Below are 16113 nucleotides of genomic sequence, written 5' to 3' on the forward strand. Positions count from 1 at the left end.
CACAGGAGGAACAAAGAATTTTTAGCATGGAAACTATAGGGGTGGGGGCGGGGGGGGGGGGGAAGAAATTTTAGCATGGTGAAACGAACAACAAAAGAAGTTTTAAGCATGTAAAACTATAGGGGAAAAATCAGCATGGAAACCACAGTAAAACAAAGAACTTTTTAGTGTGGAAAGTAGCGGAAAAAAAGGCAATTTAAACATGGAAAGCATAAGGCAAACAAAGAAATTTTAGTGGCGTGTATAGTACATTGAAACAACATTAAGTTATAGGCATGGAAACACAGGAAAAAAACAAAGAAGTTTTAAATGGAAAGCTTGGGAAAAAACAAAGAAATTTTATCATGGAAAGCAAATAAACGACGGAAGGTTTAGCATGAAAACATGTGAAAACCAAAGAGATTTAGATGAAAATAATGGAAATAAAAGAAGTTTTCTCTTGGAAACCCACTGGAGAAACAAAAAGTTTTAACATGGAAACGCATTGCCGAGAGTACGATGTTTCGCTGGAAAGCACAGAAAAAACCAACAAGAGACTTAGCATGGAATGCAGGAGGAACACAGAGAGGTTTAGAAAAGTAAACCCACCTAGAGACACAAATTAGGTTTGACATGGAAAAACATAGGAAAAACAAAAGAAGTATAGCATGGAAACTATACAGAAAACAAGAAGTTCAGATCTTATAATCATAGGATCAGTCAGGGTTGGAAGGAACCACAAGGATCATTAGTTTCCAACCCCCTGCCACGGGGGCAGGGACACCACACACTAAGTCAGGTGGCCAGAGCTTCATCAGCCTGGCCTTAAACACCTCAGGCTTGGGGTAGGCTCAACCATCTCCCTAGACTCCATTCCAGGCTCTCACCACACTCCATGGTGGAAGAAAATTCTTGCTCATGTCAGCCTGAATCTCCCCACTTCCAGCTTTATTCCATTCACCCTAGTCCTGTCACTATCTGATGTCCTAAAAAGTCCCTCCCCAGCTTTCTCATAGGTCCCTTTCAGATACTGGAAGGCCACAATAAGGTCACCTTGGAGCCTTCTCTTCTCCAGCGTGAACAGCCCCAATTCTTTCAGTCTGTCCTCATAGGAGAGGTGCTCCAGCCCTCTGATCATCCTGGTGGTCCTCCTCTGGACACATTCCAGCATGTCCAGATCTCTCTTGTAATAGCAGCTCCAGAACTGGACACAGTACTCCAAGCAGGATCTCACCAGAGCTGAGTAGAGGGGGAGAATCACCTCCCTTGACCTGCTGGCCACACTTCTCCTGATGCAGCCCAGGATCTGGTTGGCTTTCTGGCCTGCAAGTGAACACTGACAGCTCATGTTGAGTGTCTCATCCACCAGCACCCCCAAGTCCCTCTCCTCAGGGCTGCTTTCTAGCCAGTCACTGCCCAGCCTGGATTTGTGCTTGGGATTGTCTCGACTCAGCTACAGGACCCTGCACTTGGTCTTGTTGAACCTCCTGAGGTTGGCTTGTGCCCACCTCTCCAGCCTGTCAAGGTCCCTGTGGAATGGAAACGATCAGAAAGACAAGGCAGTTTTAGCATGGGGAAAAAAAGTTTGGCACGGAAAAGAAATACAGAGAACGTTTGGCACAGAAAGCACAGGAAACAAAAGTTTTAGCCTGGAAAGCACAAGAATAAAAGAAGGTTTATCATGGAAAGCAAGGGAAACACACATTTCCCTGGAGAGCATAGGGAAACCAAACAAGTTGGAGCATGGCAAGCAGAGCAGAAACAAAGAAGTTGTATCATGGAAGCATGGCAAGCAGAGCAGAAACAAAGAAGTTGTATCATGGAAGCATGGCAAGCAGAGCAGAAACAAAGAAGTTGTATCATGGAAGCATGGCAAGCAGAGCAGAAACAAAGAAGTTGTATCATGGAAGCATGGCAAGCAGAGCAGAAACAAAGAAGTTGTATCATGGAAGCATGGCAAGCAGAGCAGAAACAAAGAAGTTGTATCATGGAAACCATGGGAAAATCAAAGCAGTTGTAGCATGGAAACCATGGGAAAAACAAAGATGTTTCAGCATTGAAAGCAGAGGAAAAAGAAAGAAGTTTTAGCATGGAAAACATAGCAAAACCATAAAGTTTCATCGTGGTGTAACTCTGAGAGCTGAAATCCCCCCCCACTGACAATAACCAGGCCAGCTCAGTCTGGAAGCAAGGGAAAGCTGTATTTACAAGCAAATCTACAATCTGTGATGAAATGCAATGAATATGTACAAATATACACAATTCACAACACGTACAAATATGTACAATTAACAGAAAGTCACAACCAAGCTCCCTTTGCTTCCCCTACGGGACTTTCCCCGAGGGGTCTCTCTCAGGGGCCTCCTCTCCCCAGAACCCCCCAGGGCAGAAGGTAGAGAGCCAAGAAGCAGAGAGGCTGTTAGACTTAGCTGGCCAAGATCAGCGCGTTATCTTCAGCCAGAAAAGAAGAAGAAACAACCAGACGGCCCAGCGAGCCACGAACTCAGGCTCTGACTGCCCCGACTTGGTTTGGAGTAGTGGTTCTTAAACATTTCTATCTCTCCAACAGAAGTCTTTAGAACAATCCTTATTTTGCTTTCTTACACCCAATAGTGACTTAATTACATTCTTTAGCTTTCTCTGCTTGAACTTTGAAAAGAAAAATTAAAAAGACGGTTTCAAACCATCACAGTCCACCCCTTCTAAACAATTCCATTGGCTGCTACTACTATCTGTCTAATCTACAACAATATTTACAACAATGAGTGAATAAAGATCATAGTCCGTTCTGGCTATCTCAGATGGAGATGATTCAAAGGGTCGAACCACAGGAAAAACAGCAAACGGCTTGTTTCCTGGCAGATGGAGCAAAGAAAGGAACAGGGACTCTCAGGTGACTCAGGGCTCTCAGGGTTTGTAGGGTTCGTGCACCGTCGATCTCATGGATTCTCCTCTTGGGCGCAATCCGATCTGCACAACGCTCTGAATTTAACCTCTCTCAGCCAAAGTTAGATTTCTTTGTGGAATACACTGAATTTCACCATTCTCTTGCATTACCCAATAGGTGTGACCAGGACCTTCAGCAAAAACCACCCCTTGGACGGGTTTGGCCTCTCCTGAAGGAGAAAACACCCATACGGTTTCACCTAACAGGGTCTTTTCTCTGATAACAGGAACTCTATCACCTTCCTCCTTTTGCAACAAATCTGAGTGGGCAGGTCCAGCTCGATTCACTGAACCTCTACTATTCACCAACCAGGCTGCTTGTGCTAAATACTTCTCCCAGTTTTTCAAGGATCCACCCCCCATGGCTTGAGACTGGTTTTCAGCAAACCGTTGTAGCGTTCCATCTTCCCTGCAGCTGGTGCTTACAAGGGAATGTGGAATATCCACTCCGTGCCCTGCTCTTCGGCCCAGTTCTTCACAAGATTGTTCTTGAAATGAGTTCCGTTGTCTGACTCAATCCCTCTGGAGTTCTGTGTCTCCACAGGATTTGCCTTTCCAGACCAAGAACGGTGTTAGGTGCAGTTGCATGAAGAAATGGTCCAGTTTCCAACCATCCAGTGCTTATCTCTACCATAGTCAGCACATATTGCTTACCAGATCGAGAACGAGGTAGAGTGATGTAGTCAATCTGCCACACTTAACCGTACTTGTACTTGGACTGTCGGTCACCATACTATAAGGGCTTGATTTGCTTTGCCTGCTTGATAGCAGCACAAACGTCACGGTCATGGATGGACTTGTGTGATAGCATCCAAGGAAATGTCAATGGATCTGTCATGATTCTACTGGTAGATTGCATCTCTGCCTCGATGTCCTGACGAGTCATTGGCCCACCGAACTAAGAACAGGTCACCTCGGTGTTTCCAGTCAAGATCAAGATCACAGTTTGGGTCCACTCAGGAAACTCTTTGCAGCTAGATCTGCCTGATGGTTGTGCTGTCGTTCCTCAGGAGCTTTCCTCTTAGGAACGTGAGCATCAACGTGTCTCACTTGCGCTGGAATTCTAATTCTTCTCTTGAAGAAGATTTAAAAGTTCAAAGCCTATCAACTCCTCACATCAAATTTAATGACAGATTACAGCTCTGTAGCAGGAGGTGCGACCCGAGCCAGCACCACTCCAGACTGCTGACAGTGGCTGCCGAACAGTGAGTACAGGATAGGCAACACCACCATGCTGCTCGTTATGGAAGCTGGATGTTCTCAGCTCTTCCAGCACAGAAGCTTAGGGGCTAGAAGGGCCTCCAGAGATCATCCACTCCAACCTCCCTCCCAGAGTACGATCACCTAGAGCAGATCACACAGGGACTCATCCAGGTGAGTTTGGAAAGTCTCCAGAACAGGAGGACTCCACAACCTCTCTGGGCAGCCTGCTCCAGGGCTCCAGCAGCCTTGCAGTACAGACATCTCCTCATGTCGAGGTGGAACCTCCTGGGTTCCAGCTGCTATCTGTTGTTCCTTGTCTTATCACTGGGCACCACCAAACAGAGCCTGGCACCTTCATCCTGACACCCACCCCACCTTCCTCCCAAGACATCAACAGGCATCGATCAGATACCCTCTCAGCCTTCTCTTCTCCAGACTAAACTGACCCAGGGCTCTCAGTCTCTCTTCACAGGGGAGATGCTCAGTCCCCTGATGATCCTCAGGGATCTCCCTTGGACTCTCTCCAGCAGGTCTCTGTCTCTCTTGAACCGGAGAGGCCCGAACCAGACATAGTATCGCAGGTGCGGTCTCAGCAGGGCAAAGCAGAGGGGGAGGAAAACCTCCCTAGCCCTGCTGGCCACGCTTTGCTCGATGCAGCCTAGGAAGCCATTGGCTCTCGGCCACCAGGGCATATTACTGCCCCACGGACAACTCACTGTCCGCTAGGACTCCAGGGTCTTTCTCCATAATCTCGGTACCGAGAGGAATGCCAAACGTGCTCTTCTGTTCTGTAAGCTGTCCTGATGAGTTCAGGCTGATGGACAGGGTCTGCAAACATGGTCTACCTAAATTAGAGATGCAGGAGCCACAATGAATCAGCTTATTATTATTATTATTTTACAGCTTATTGTCCTTTAGCTTGCATTCCAGTCCAAACCTTTTATTTGCCATTTCAGTACCTTGCTGCTTTTGCTCTGCCTACAGGTGCCAAAATCCTGGCTCCTTAACCTCAAGGCTTTCACAAGACTGGACAGCTAATAACAGACTGCAAAGCTCACTGTCCTCCATAGCAGTTGGCATGTTCTAGCCCTGCCCCCTAAGGGACCACAGAGAACATCTCTATGCCAGGCCCCATTGCCTCTGGGTTTTGCCACAGGCACCCTGAACTTCATCGCAAGAGAACAGGATTACAGCAGGCTCCAACACAGGTAGCTAAATCATCCTGCAGCAGTCAGGCAGGGAGCTCGTAAAAGCCAGGTGGCAGTAAAGCCACAGAAAACATATTTCAGAGACATTTCTCTCATTCCTGAAGGTCACACAATCACTCACTGGCTGCAGGCACCTGCTCTGGCTGACCCTGCAGAGATTCCCAAGACTAACTGCAGCTGACTCTTTATGAAAACAGCCTCAGGTTTCGATTGTCCAGAAGATCTTGGTTCCAGGGAGACCTTAGGGCTGCATTTCAGGATCTGAACAGAACCTGCAAGCAGGCTGGGGAGAGACTGTGGGGACAAGGGGCAGTGCCTTGGCACTGGAGCAAGGCAGAGTTAAGTTGGACAACAGGAGGATGTTCTGCACGATGAGGGTGGGGAGACACTGGACCAGGCTGCCGAGGAAAGTGCCTGAGGCCCCATCCCTGGAGATGTTCCGGGTAAGGCTTGCTGTGCAGCCTGCTCTAGCTGGAGGTGTCTCTGCTGCCTGCAAGGGGTTGGACAAGATGACCTTGGAGGGTGCCTTCCAACCCAACAGAGTCTGTGACTATAAAGGCCAAGAGTACTTGGAACATATTTGTCATCAGGAAGGACAGAGGCACACCTGAGAACACCGTTCCCAGATCAAGCTCTGCGTATCAGATCAGCAGATCGAGGACTGAAGTGCTGTAGTATAAAATTCAAAGCAAAGAACAGCAGCACTATACCTCTGAGCCTGATCACAACCCACAAAGGCAAAGGCTGAGCTCAGACTCAGCACCAACCGTTTCTTTGGCACAGCTTTACCGTGCTCATGACCACCAGAGCTTGTTCTCAGCCACAGCCAGGAGACGTCTCTCCGCATGCCACCTTCACCCTGCTACCTGCTTACGAAGCCTGGCAGAACACAGCTCTCTCCGCTCTGGCAGCGCACAAACAGCTGTCGGTTGACGATTAGAGCAGGGAACTCTCGTGACCGGAGAGAAAAGCTTTGGTTGACGCTCGCCTCTACTCACCAGCACGCTCCACACCCTCCAAGTAGGGAGGGCTTCCTCTGTACACTCTGCCCTAGCCCAGGGAAGCCTCAGCTGAGTCCAGATGGACTCTAGCTGTGGCACAGCTACTGAGCAGCTTTAGCTGTGCACCACAAGGCAGGCTACTGGGGGGGGGGCGCCACCGCACCCAGCGCAACATAGGTGTGACTGAGGAACACGAGGCCATCCCTGAGAGACTACACTGCGCCCCTCGCTCTTGGTTTCTCTGGGACTCCAGAGACACAGCTCAGCTCTAACAGAAGAAAGGCAACCTGGGAAGTGCAGAGAGAGCCCTTGGCACCGCTACAGACTAAGAGTCCGGGTCCTGGCCCTGGCAGCTGTGGGCAGGGCTCACAACACACCAGAGTGCTCTGACTCACAAGCAGCAGGAGCTGGGGAGCTGCTGCTCTGAGTACAGTTTCAGATCCCAACAGGTTTCCTGGCAGGGCACAGGGAACACCAAAGGTCTCTCCAGGGTATACTCCTTTCCTCCTTTTTCAATTACACAAGCTCCATAGACAAATATCAGTTTGGCCTTTGCCTTTTCCCTATTCCAGTTGTTTTACTGCACTGCTGCCAGTGAAAATCCAAATCCAGCAACATCCCAGTCTGCATTTCCCATTTGGGCCTGCAATTTTTACTCACCCAGCAAAGTAACCAGAACAAGAACACCTTCTGCTCTCCACCCTCAAGGCTGAGGAAATCACCACACAAAACAGAAGGAGCAGGAAAGGGCCTCAATATCATCCAGTTGAAGTCCGCTGCTAAAACAGGGTCATCTAGAGGAGCTCGCACAGGAACACATCCAGCTAGGTCTTTAAAGTCCCCATTGAAAAAAGGGGAGGGGGGGGGGGGGGGGGGGGGCAGGCAGCTCCCCCCCCTCCCCTCAACAGGAGGAGGGAGAACCTCCTTTGCCTGTTGCCACACTCCTCTCACTGCAGCCCTGGATGCCCTTGGCCAGTTTGTCTGCTGGCTCCTACAGGAACTCTTTCTCTGGCTGTGTCCCAAGCTGAAGCCCTCCTAAAAGGAAAGAGGCAAAGCTCTTTCTGGTCATCTCTACACACTGCCCCAGTCCTGTGCTACAGACTCAGGGAGGCTGATACCACCATCCAGGGAAGTACTTAACTGAATCCATAAATCCCTCAGCTTCTGGTTGCAATTCGACACATGGAATCCTTGCCCTACACCCTGGCTTTCCTTTGAGTCTCTCCTCCCAGCTCTGCTGAACTTTGAGCCATCCACAACTTGTTTTCCCAGTCCCAAACTCATCTGTGCTCCGCTCACACAGCACAGCCTCGCTCTCTGGAAGCTTTCCTCATTGCATCTCATTCTCTGATGTGGGGCAGTGGATCTGCCAAGGAAAGAGTCACCACAGGACAGGCAGGTTTGTAAAACTCTACTAAAAAAAACCTTGCAGAAGTAACCAATTGCAGCTGAAGTGGGATGGCTTTGATTGCACCTAGCAAAGCTTCTTTTCATTAGGGAAATTGCAACACACAAACTCACAGCTCGGCAGGTAGGAGACAACAGGAATGAGGGGAGCAGAAGGTCATTAATCATTATCCATAGAGCCTTCAAGAGGTTTCTGGCTCTTTCCTGGGAGCATGAGAACAAGCACATCAAACATGCCTAGGTCTTCTCCTGCAGGAAACCACTCAAAGAGCCAAACATAACAAAAAGAGGTTTTAATCAAGACAGAGGCTGAAGAAGGAGAGAAACCTTGCCTATCTGACAAACAAAAGCACAGAAGCCAAGCCCTTAATTCTGTGCTCTTAAGCTCACTCAGGATCTCAGGATGCCCCAGTCCCCATCCTACACTGCCAGGTGGGAGCTGTAAGTTTCCTTCAGGTTTCTTCAAATACACCAAGCAAAGGATGCAGAGAGCTCCCTGAGACACAGGGAAGAGCGCTTTTGTAACTGCCAGCTGCCCCCAGCTTGCATCTGGGGCTAAGCTCCAGCAGTTGCTTTAGCCCCTGATGACCCCTCCCCAGCAGAGGAGGGGGCAGGAGAGAAACCCCACAGAGTGAAGTGAAAAGGGATTTAATCAACTCTTCAAACAAAGGGCAAACTCTAGAAAGTGATACTCACAGCACCGAGGGGCAGCAGGCACAGCACCCAGACAGGCAGTCCTCTTGGAGCAGGATGAGAGGGACCCCAGCAGGAAGCTCTAACAGGAGCTCCTCCTCCCCATCCAAATTCCCCCTTTATACTGGTTGTGGTGTTATGAGCACCACCTGGAGCCAACTGCAGGCAGCTGAAGCCCAGAGATCATCCCAGCCAAGCAGGACACTTACCTGCAAACCCTGCTTCTGGCATCTGGTAGTGTGTCCATGGCACTTTCCATCCACTTATCTCCTCGGAGCTAAGTCCAGCCCCTTCTAGCCCCTCAAACCTCTTATGACCAGCTAGCAGATGCTGCCAAGCACACTCCAGAAAATGCAGCTCACCTGGGAAACATCTCCCAAGTCAATGCCCAAGCCATGGAGTGAAGACTACTGAAGATTTTACCACATTTGAAAGAGAAAAAAAACAAAGGCAGTCGGATTCTGACCTTGCAAAGAGCACCACGGGGAGGCTCGGTACACGCTCTGCGCACAGAACGGGAAGCAGCATCCATCTTTTCTGGAGACACTGAGATGAAAGCAGAAGGGTTCAATGTTCACAGTGGGAACCCCGGGAAATTAATGGGGAAGTGGTGAAGAGCCTTTACAAGAGGTCAAGTTCATAGGTCCATAAATCCATTCAGCCCCTAAATGGGGAAGAGCCAAGCCGTGGAGTGTGCAACAGATGCGGTTGTCTGGAGCCAACCTTCTGCCCTTCTCCCAGCCCAAACCCAGAAGGCCCCAGGCAGGAGATGCAGCCGCAGGCAGGAGGTGCAGCCCCAGGTTTTTCCTTGTGGTGTGGCAGGCAGGAAAGCAGAGCACAGGCAGTACGTGAGAAAATTTTATCGGTTCAGAATCAAAATATCCCTTAAAATATTTACATTGTACAGTAAAAAGGGTAGCAAAACACAAAGGCCATGTACATGCTCTGAGGAGCACCACTTGCAGACAGGGCAGGGCAGGAACGTGTCAGGGAGAGAAGGAAAAGGGGTGGGAGAGAAGAAACATGGATGAAGAAATGAAAGAATAGGTGGAAGAAAAATGGGTGGGAGAGAATTGAAAATGGGTGGAAAGAGAGAAAGCATTTGTGTGTGATGCTGTCTGAGTCCTGCAGCCTGGCTCCTCTCTGCAGCAGAGGGCAGCAGACCCCAAATACCTTTGAGGTAGAATCATTACAGTTGGGAAAGCTGAGATCACCCAGTCCAACCATCAGCCTAGCCCCACCATGGCCACCAAACCATGGCCCCAAGTGCCATGGCCACACCTTTCTGGAAAGCCTCCAGGGATGGGGACTCCACCACCTCCCTGGGTAGCCTCTGGCCAGTCCCTGACCACTCTTGCACTAAAGAAATTTCCCCTCCTCTCCAACCTAACCCTCCCCTGGGGCAACTTGAGGCCATTTCCAGGCCAGGTTCCATCTCCATCTCAGTCCTGAGAAGCTCTTCTCCCACTCTTCATGACTCCATCCCTCTCTGCTGTGCTGCTGTGGAAGTTCAGAAACTCCTTCTGTGTTAGGCAGTGAAGGACTGTCCCCAGCAGGAGGGCCTGAAGGAGCTGAACTCCATTGTTGTGACCACAGGTAATGTTTCCTTGGCAGGCAGATGAGCAGAAGAACATAACCATCACTTCTCCTGGGAGGCTGGTTGGGCTCAGCGTCTTCAGCCAGTTTTACCTGGGAGGCTATGGGGAGTACACTCCAGAGCTCCTGCCAAAGGGCTCCAGGTTCCAGAACAGCTTCCAAGGTGAGGTTGAGCTCAGCTCCTCCCCCCTAACATGTCAGCAAGTGCTGGGTTGGCTGTGGAACCAAGAGGAAAGCCTCTGTCCCAGAGGGACACCACCTGGGGCCTCCTTGCTGAGACTCCTGTGGCTTTGCCGTCTTTAACTGAAGCACCCAAGAGCCACGATGCCAAGAATCCAAATTCCCTTCAGTTTCTGCTCAGAGGGAAAGCTCTCCAAGACATCTTCTCTGGCCCTGTCCCACAGCAGCACTCCACAGTTACCTCCTTTGGTTTCAGTAGCACCAGAGGAGGTTGCCCGGGGAGGTGCTGGAGGCCCCACCCTCAGGAACTGGGGAGCCCACAGCTGGACACAACACTCCAGATGTGGCCTCAGCAGAGCAGAGGGGCAGGAGAACCTCCCTTGACCTGCTGCCCACTCTTCTTGATGCTCCAGGATCACAGTATCACAGCATTATCAGAGGCTGGAAGGGACCTCAAGAGATCATCAGGTCCAACCCCCCTGCCAGAGCAGGATCGCTTAGTGTAGTCCATACAGGAACGCATTCAGGGGGGTTTGGAAAGTCTCCAGAGAGGGAGACTCCACAACCCCCCTGGGCAGCCTGTTCCAGGGCTCTGTCCCCCTCACTGTAAAGAAGTTTCTCCTCATGTTGAGGTGAAATCTTCTATCTTCCAGTTTGAACCCATTGTTCCTTGTCTTGTCACTGTGAACCACCCAAAAGAGCCTGGCCCCCTCCACTTGACACCCACCCCTCAGATATTGATATTGATCAGATCCCCTCTCAGCCTTCTCTTCTCCAGGCTAAACAGCCCCAGGGATCTCAGTCTCTCTTCACACGGGAAATGCTCAAGTCCCCTGATCATCCTCAGGTGTCAGCCACTCCCCAGGTTTGTATCATCAGAACTTGCTGAGGGTACTCTCAATACCCTCAGCCAGGTTGTTGATAAAGAGATTGAACAAAACTAGACCCAGCACCTATCCCTGGGGGACACCACTGGCCACCGGTGTCCGAGTTGACTCTGTGCCACTGATCACGACCCTGTGAGCTCTGTTGTGGAGCCAGTTTGCAATCCAGCTCACTGACAGCCATCTATGCCACATCTCCTGAGCTGTTCTATGAGGATGTTATGGGAGACTGTATGGCTGGGTGATCCGTTGGACTGCATGATCTTGGAGGTCTCTTCCAACCTGGTTGATTCTATGATTCTATGAAAAGCTTTACTCAAAGTCAAGATATATGACATCCACTGCTCTGCCCTCATCTACCCACTCAGTCAAAACTTCATAGAAGGCTATCACATTAGTTAGACAGGATCTCCCCTTGGTAAATCCATGTTGGCTACTCCTGATAACCTTCTTGTCTTCCATGTGGTTAGAGATTACCTCCAGGATGAGCTGCTCCATCATATTTCCAGGGATGGAGGTGAGGCTGACTGCTCTGTAGTTGCCTGGCTCCTCCTTCTTGCCTTTTTTGAAGGCAAGGATGATCAAATCCAACTATTCTCTACCGCTGCCAACTCAGCTTGGGCAAAATCCCACTTTTAAAATGCACATTCCTAGGACTGGGATTGGACTGGATGGGATTGGATTGCATGGGTTTGGATTGGATGGGATAGGATTGGTTTGAATTGGAGTGGATGGGATTGGGTTGCATGGGTTTGGATTGGATGGGATCAGATTACTTTGAATTGGATTGGATGGGATTGGGCTGCATGGGTTTGGATTGGATGGGACTGGATTGGTTTGAATTGGATTGGACGGGATGAGCGTGGTTTGGATGAGACTGGATGGGATAGGATGAAGTGTTTGAAGGGATCCCAAGGCTTTCCTTGCTTTCAGGAGTGCACCACTGCCTGCCTGCTCTTCTCCTGATGCCAGGCCCTGTGGGAAACCAGCACAGCTCAGCTGGAGCTCCTTCCCTGCGGGCTGCCAATGCCATCCTGGCTGCCTTCCCTTTTCCTCTCTGCTTTGCACTTCATCCACCGATTTTTTTTTTTCTTTCCTTTCTGCTTCCCAGGCTGCATTTTTGATGCGCAGGTCCACAGCAGCAGCAGGGAGCAGGAGTTCAGCTGGCCAGGGGCTCCAACAGGCCAGCCCAGCTCTGGGCGCAGCATGGGGCAGTGCAGGTACTCCCCATGCAGCCTGATCAGATGCAGCAACGGCAGCAAGTGCAGAGAGAGAGGAACCTCTGCCTAGTGAGTGCTTGGAGCTGAGGGCCTGGAGACCACAGGTATGGCAGCAGCCAAGGAAGAAGGGGCTAGGGAGGAACAGCTGAAGGAGCTGGGGATGTTCGGTGTGGAAAAGAGGAGGCTGAGGGGAGACCTCATTGCTCTCTACATCTCCCTGAGAGGAAGCTGCAGGGAGCTGGGGGTTGGGCTCTACTCCCCAGTCTCAGGTGATAGAAGGAGAGGGAATAGCCTGGAATTGTGCCAGGGGAGGGTGAGGCTGGAGACTGGGAAAAATTTATGTGCTGCAAGAGTGGTCAGGGACTGACAGAGGCTGCCCAGGGAGGAGGCTGCGTCTGGGGGTAACGTTGGCTCCTGTACTGTCCCTCACCCCCCACAGCTGTGACTACCTCCCTGGCTGGAAAGGAGCCTTCTGCACAGATGCAGTGTCCATGTGTGACCCTGAGCATCACCACCTCCCCCCACATCAGCAGGGGGGACACCTGTGTGCCACTGCCCTCTGGGCACAGCTTGAGGACTACTGTGAGCAAGGCAAGGCACAGAGAACAGCACAGGCGATGCTGGGAGAGGACAGATGGAAACTGCAGAGGAGGAAGAACTGACAGGGAGTGTGGGGAGACACTCCAACAGGTTGCCCAAGGAGGCTGTGGATGCTCTCCCTGGAGGTGTCCAAGGCCAGGCTGGATGAAGCCTTGAGCAACCTGGGCTGGTGGGAGGTGTCCCTGCCCATAGCAGAGGGTTGGCACTGGATGATCCAGAAGGTCCCTTCCAACCCAACCCATTCTAGCATTCTATGACTCTGTAATTTCAGGATTTTCTGTTAGAAACCCCAAGCCATTTAAAGCTGTGAGATGTTGGATGTTGCCTTCTGACCGTGCTTATGTTCAGCACCATTTGTTCCTTCAGTTCAAGTCATTGCACTCCCTCAGGGACAAGCACCAGCTGCTCAGGGAGGTGGTGGAGGCTTCAGCCCTGGAGGTGTTCCTGAAACCTGTGGCCATGGCACTTGGGGCCAGGGTTTGGTGGCCATGGTGGGGTTGCATTGCTGGTTGGAGTCGATCACTCACCCATGTCCCACATCCCTTCACATTCCTCTCCAAACATCTAAGCCCTCTGTGCTGTTTCAGCTGTTTCCATCAGTGATACATCCTTCAGAAGGAACCACTCCTCCTGGATATCCTTTGCACCCTTCTACATCCCCCACAGGACCCACATCCAACTCTTAGTTTCAGCCCCTGGCTGCTGATGGGTTCCTGTTCTACACAGCACAGCACCTGGGCTCTCGGGCAGGAAGGGATGGGGGCAGCTCCGTGGTGTGAGACACCCAGAACAGCTCTGGGGGAGGAGGGGTGGTGATGAGCGTCCCACATCTGGGCAGGAACAGCCTCAGCACTGTGACAACTGGCAGGGGGTGACCTGCTGGGAGTCAGCTCCACAGAGAAGGACCTTGAGCAGCCAAGTTGAGGCCCTGGGCAACCAAGTGTAGTTGAGAGGTGTCTCTGCTCAAGGCAGGGAGGTTGGAGTAGATGATCTCTGAGGTCCCTTCCAACCTGAGCCCTTCTAGGATTCTATGATCCAGGAGTGCTGGAGAACAAAGATGTCCATTACCTCTTGTCCTGTCAGTGGACAGCAGTCAGAATCTGGCTCCATCTTCTTGCCTCCTACCCTTAGCTATTGATCAGCATTAATGAGATCCCTTCTCAGGCTCCTTTTTCCATTTCCTCTTTTAGTATTTTTCAAAATATTTGAACCTTTTGCTCAGTTAAACTCCACTTGCTCCAAAGGGCTCCAAAGCTGCTGAGGGGCCTGGAGCAGCTCTGAGAGGAACAAAGGCTGAGAGCCCTGGGGCTGAGAGTCTGCAGAGGAGCAGCCTGAGGGGATCTTATCAGTGCTGATCAATACTGCAGAGGTGGGGGTCAGGCTTGGTTCAGTGGTGCCCAGGGACAGGACAGGGGGCAAGGAGTACAGAATGGAATATCAGAAGTTCATCTGAACATGAGGAGGAACTTGTGTACTTAAAGGTGCCAATTGTCCATCTCATTTGGTTTGCCTCCACCTAATCCCCTCCAACCCAGCCAGAATTAGACTGCTGAAGGACTCAGAAGTATTCTTAGTAGGCAGCAGATGTAAAGGAGCTTTCTGCTGGGGATTAGTGCAGAAGGCCTTTTCCTTCCCCCAGCTATGCAAGAGTTAATGAAGTGATGGCCAAGATCAGAATATTTTGGTGCTTTCCCTACACTTCTTCTTTGTAGCATCCAATCAGAATGGGGATTTTTGTTCCCCAAGCAATGTTTTTCCTGTTAAAAGAAACACGCTTGGACTGTGCAGCTTGCAGAACAGTCACGGGCGGGCAGCACCTGCCAGCAGCATGGCCTCTGCACACGCGGCAAGTGCGGGTCACGGGCCCTCTACCTTCCTTGGCCTGCCTCCGCTCCCTGGGCTGGGCAGGGAGGTTCTGCGCAGAAGAGTCTCCTTCTTCATCGCAGTTTGTCGGCAGCTCCTACATCAAGTACAGAGACCCTCTCTACCCCCGCAGGGACCTGCAGCAGAGCCACATCTCCCTCAACGTCAGCACCAGCCACGCTGAGGGTCTGCTGGCCTGGATGGGGGAAGGGCAGGATGAGGACGATGACTTCCTGGCCGTCGGCCTGGCCAAGGGAAGGCTGAAAGTGGTGGTGAACCTTGGGGAGAGGATCTCTGTCCCTCTCGCCGACAGGCAGCAGCCCATCTGCACTTGGTCACCATCCTGCAAAACCAAACCTGCATCAAGGTGTACCTGGACGAGGAGCTGGTGGTCTTTGAAGACATCAACCCCCACAGGACGTACACTGTGCTCAACTACAGCGGCATCTGCTACCTGGGGGACTTCGAGCTGAGCAGGAAGGTCAGCGAGGTCACCAGAGGGCTCTTCCAGAAGGGCTTCGTTGGCAAGGTCAAGGACGTGGTGCTCTTCCAGGACTCCAGGAAGATCCAGCTGATGAGAGCAGAAGTGTTCAATGTTCACAGTGGGAACCAGAGAAATTAATGGGGAAGTGGTGAAGAGCCTTTACAAGAGGTCAAGTTCATAGGTCCATAAATCCATTCAGCCCCCAAATGGGGAAGAGCCAAGCCATGGAGTATGCAACAGATGTGGCACTCTGGAGCCAACCTACTGCCCTTCTCCCAGCCCAAACCCAGAAGGCCCCGGGCAGGAGGTGCAGCCCCAGGTTTTCCCTTGTGGTGTGGCAGGCAGGAAAGCAGAGCACAGGCAGTATGTGAGAAAGTTTTATCGGTTCAGAATCAAAATATCCCTTAAAATATTTACATTGTACAGTAAAAAGGGTAGCAAAACACAAAGGCCACGTATATGCTCCGGGGAGCACCACTCACAGGCAGGGCAGGAACGTGGCAGGGAGAGAAGGAAAAGGGGTGGGAGAGAAGAAAAATAGGTGAAGAAATGAAAGAATGGGATGGAAGGAAAGGGTAAGAGAAATTAATTCACTGCTAGAAATCTGGTTCTTTTTTCTTTTTAGCTTAAAAATGTTGTTTTCTGTCAGTAAAACAAGTCCAGCTTAAAGCAATCAAAAAAATTCCAGCAGCTCAGCCTCCCAATCTCTGCTCCCAAACCCGTTCAGATGACGAGAAAAGGGACTGAAAGAAAACCGAATTGATTTTAGTAGCTGATTGAGAGAGTTCAACAGAAAACTACTTCTGTGTAGCACTGAGTGGGGGTCAGGTGGTGGGAGGAGGTGTGGAG

The sequence above is a fragment of the Indicator indicator genome, chromosome 2 (genome assembly GCF_027791375.1).
Source record: "Indicator indicator isolate 239-I01 chromosome 2, UM_Iind_1.1, whole genome shotgun sequence".
Taxonomy (NCBI): domain Eukaryota; kingdom Metazoa; phylum Chordata; class Aves; order Piciformes; family Indicatoridae; genus Indicator; species Indicator indicator.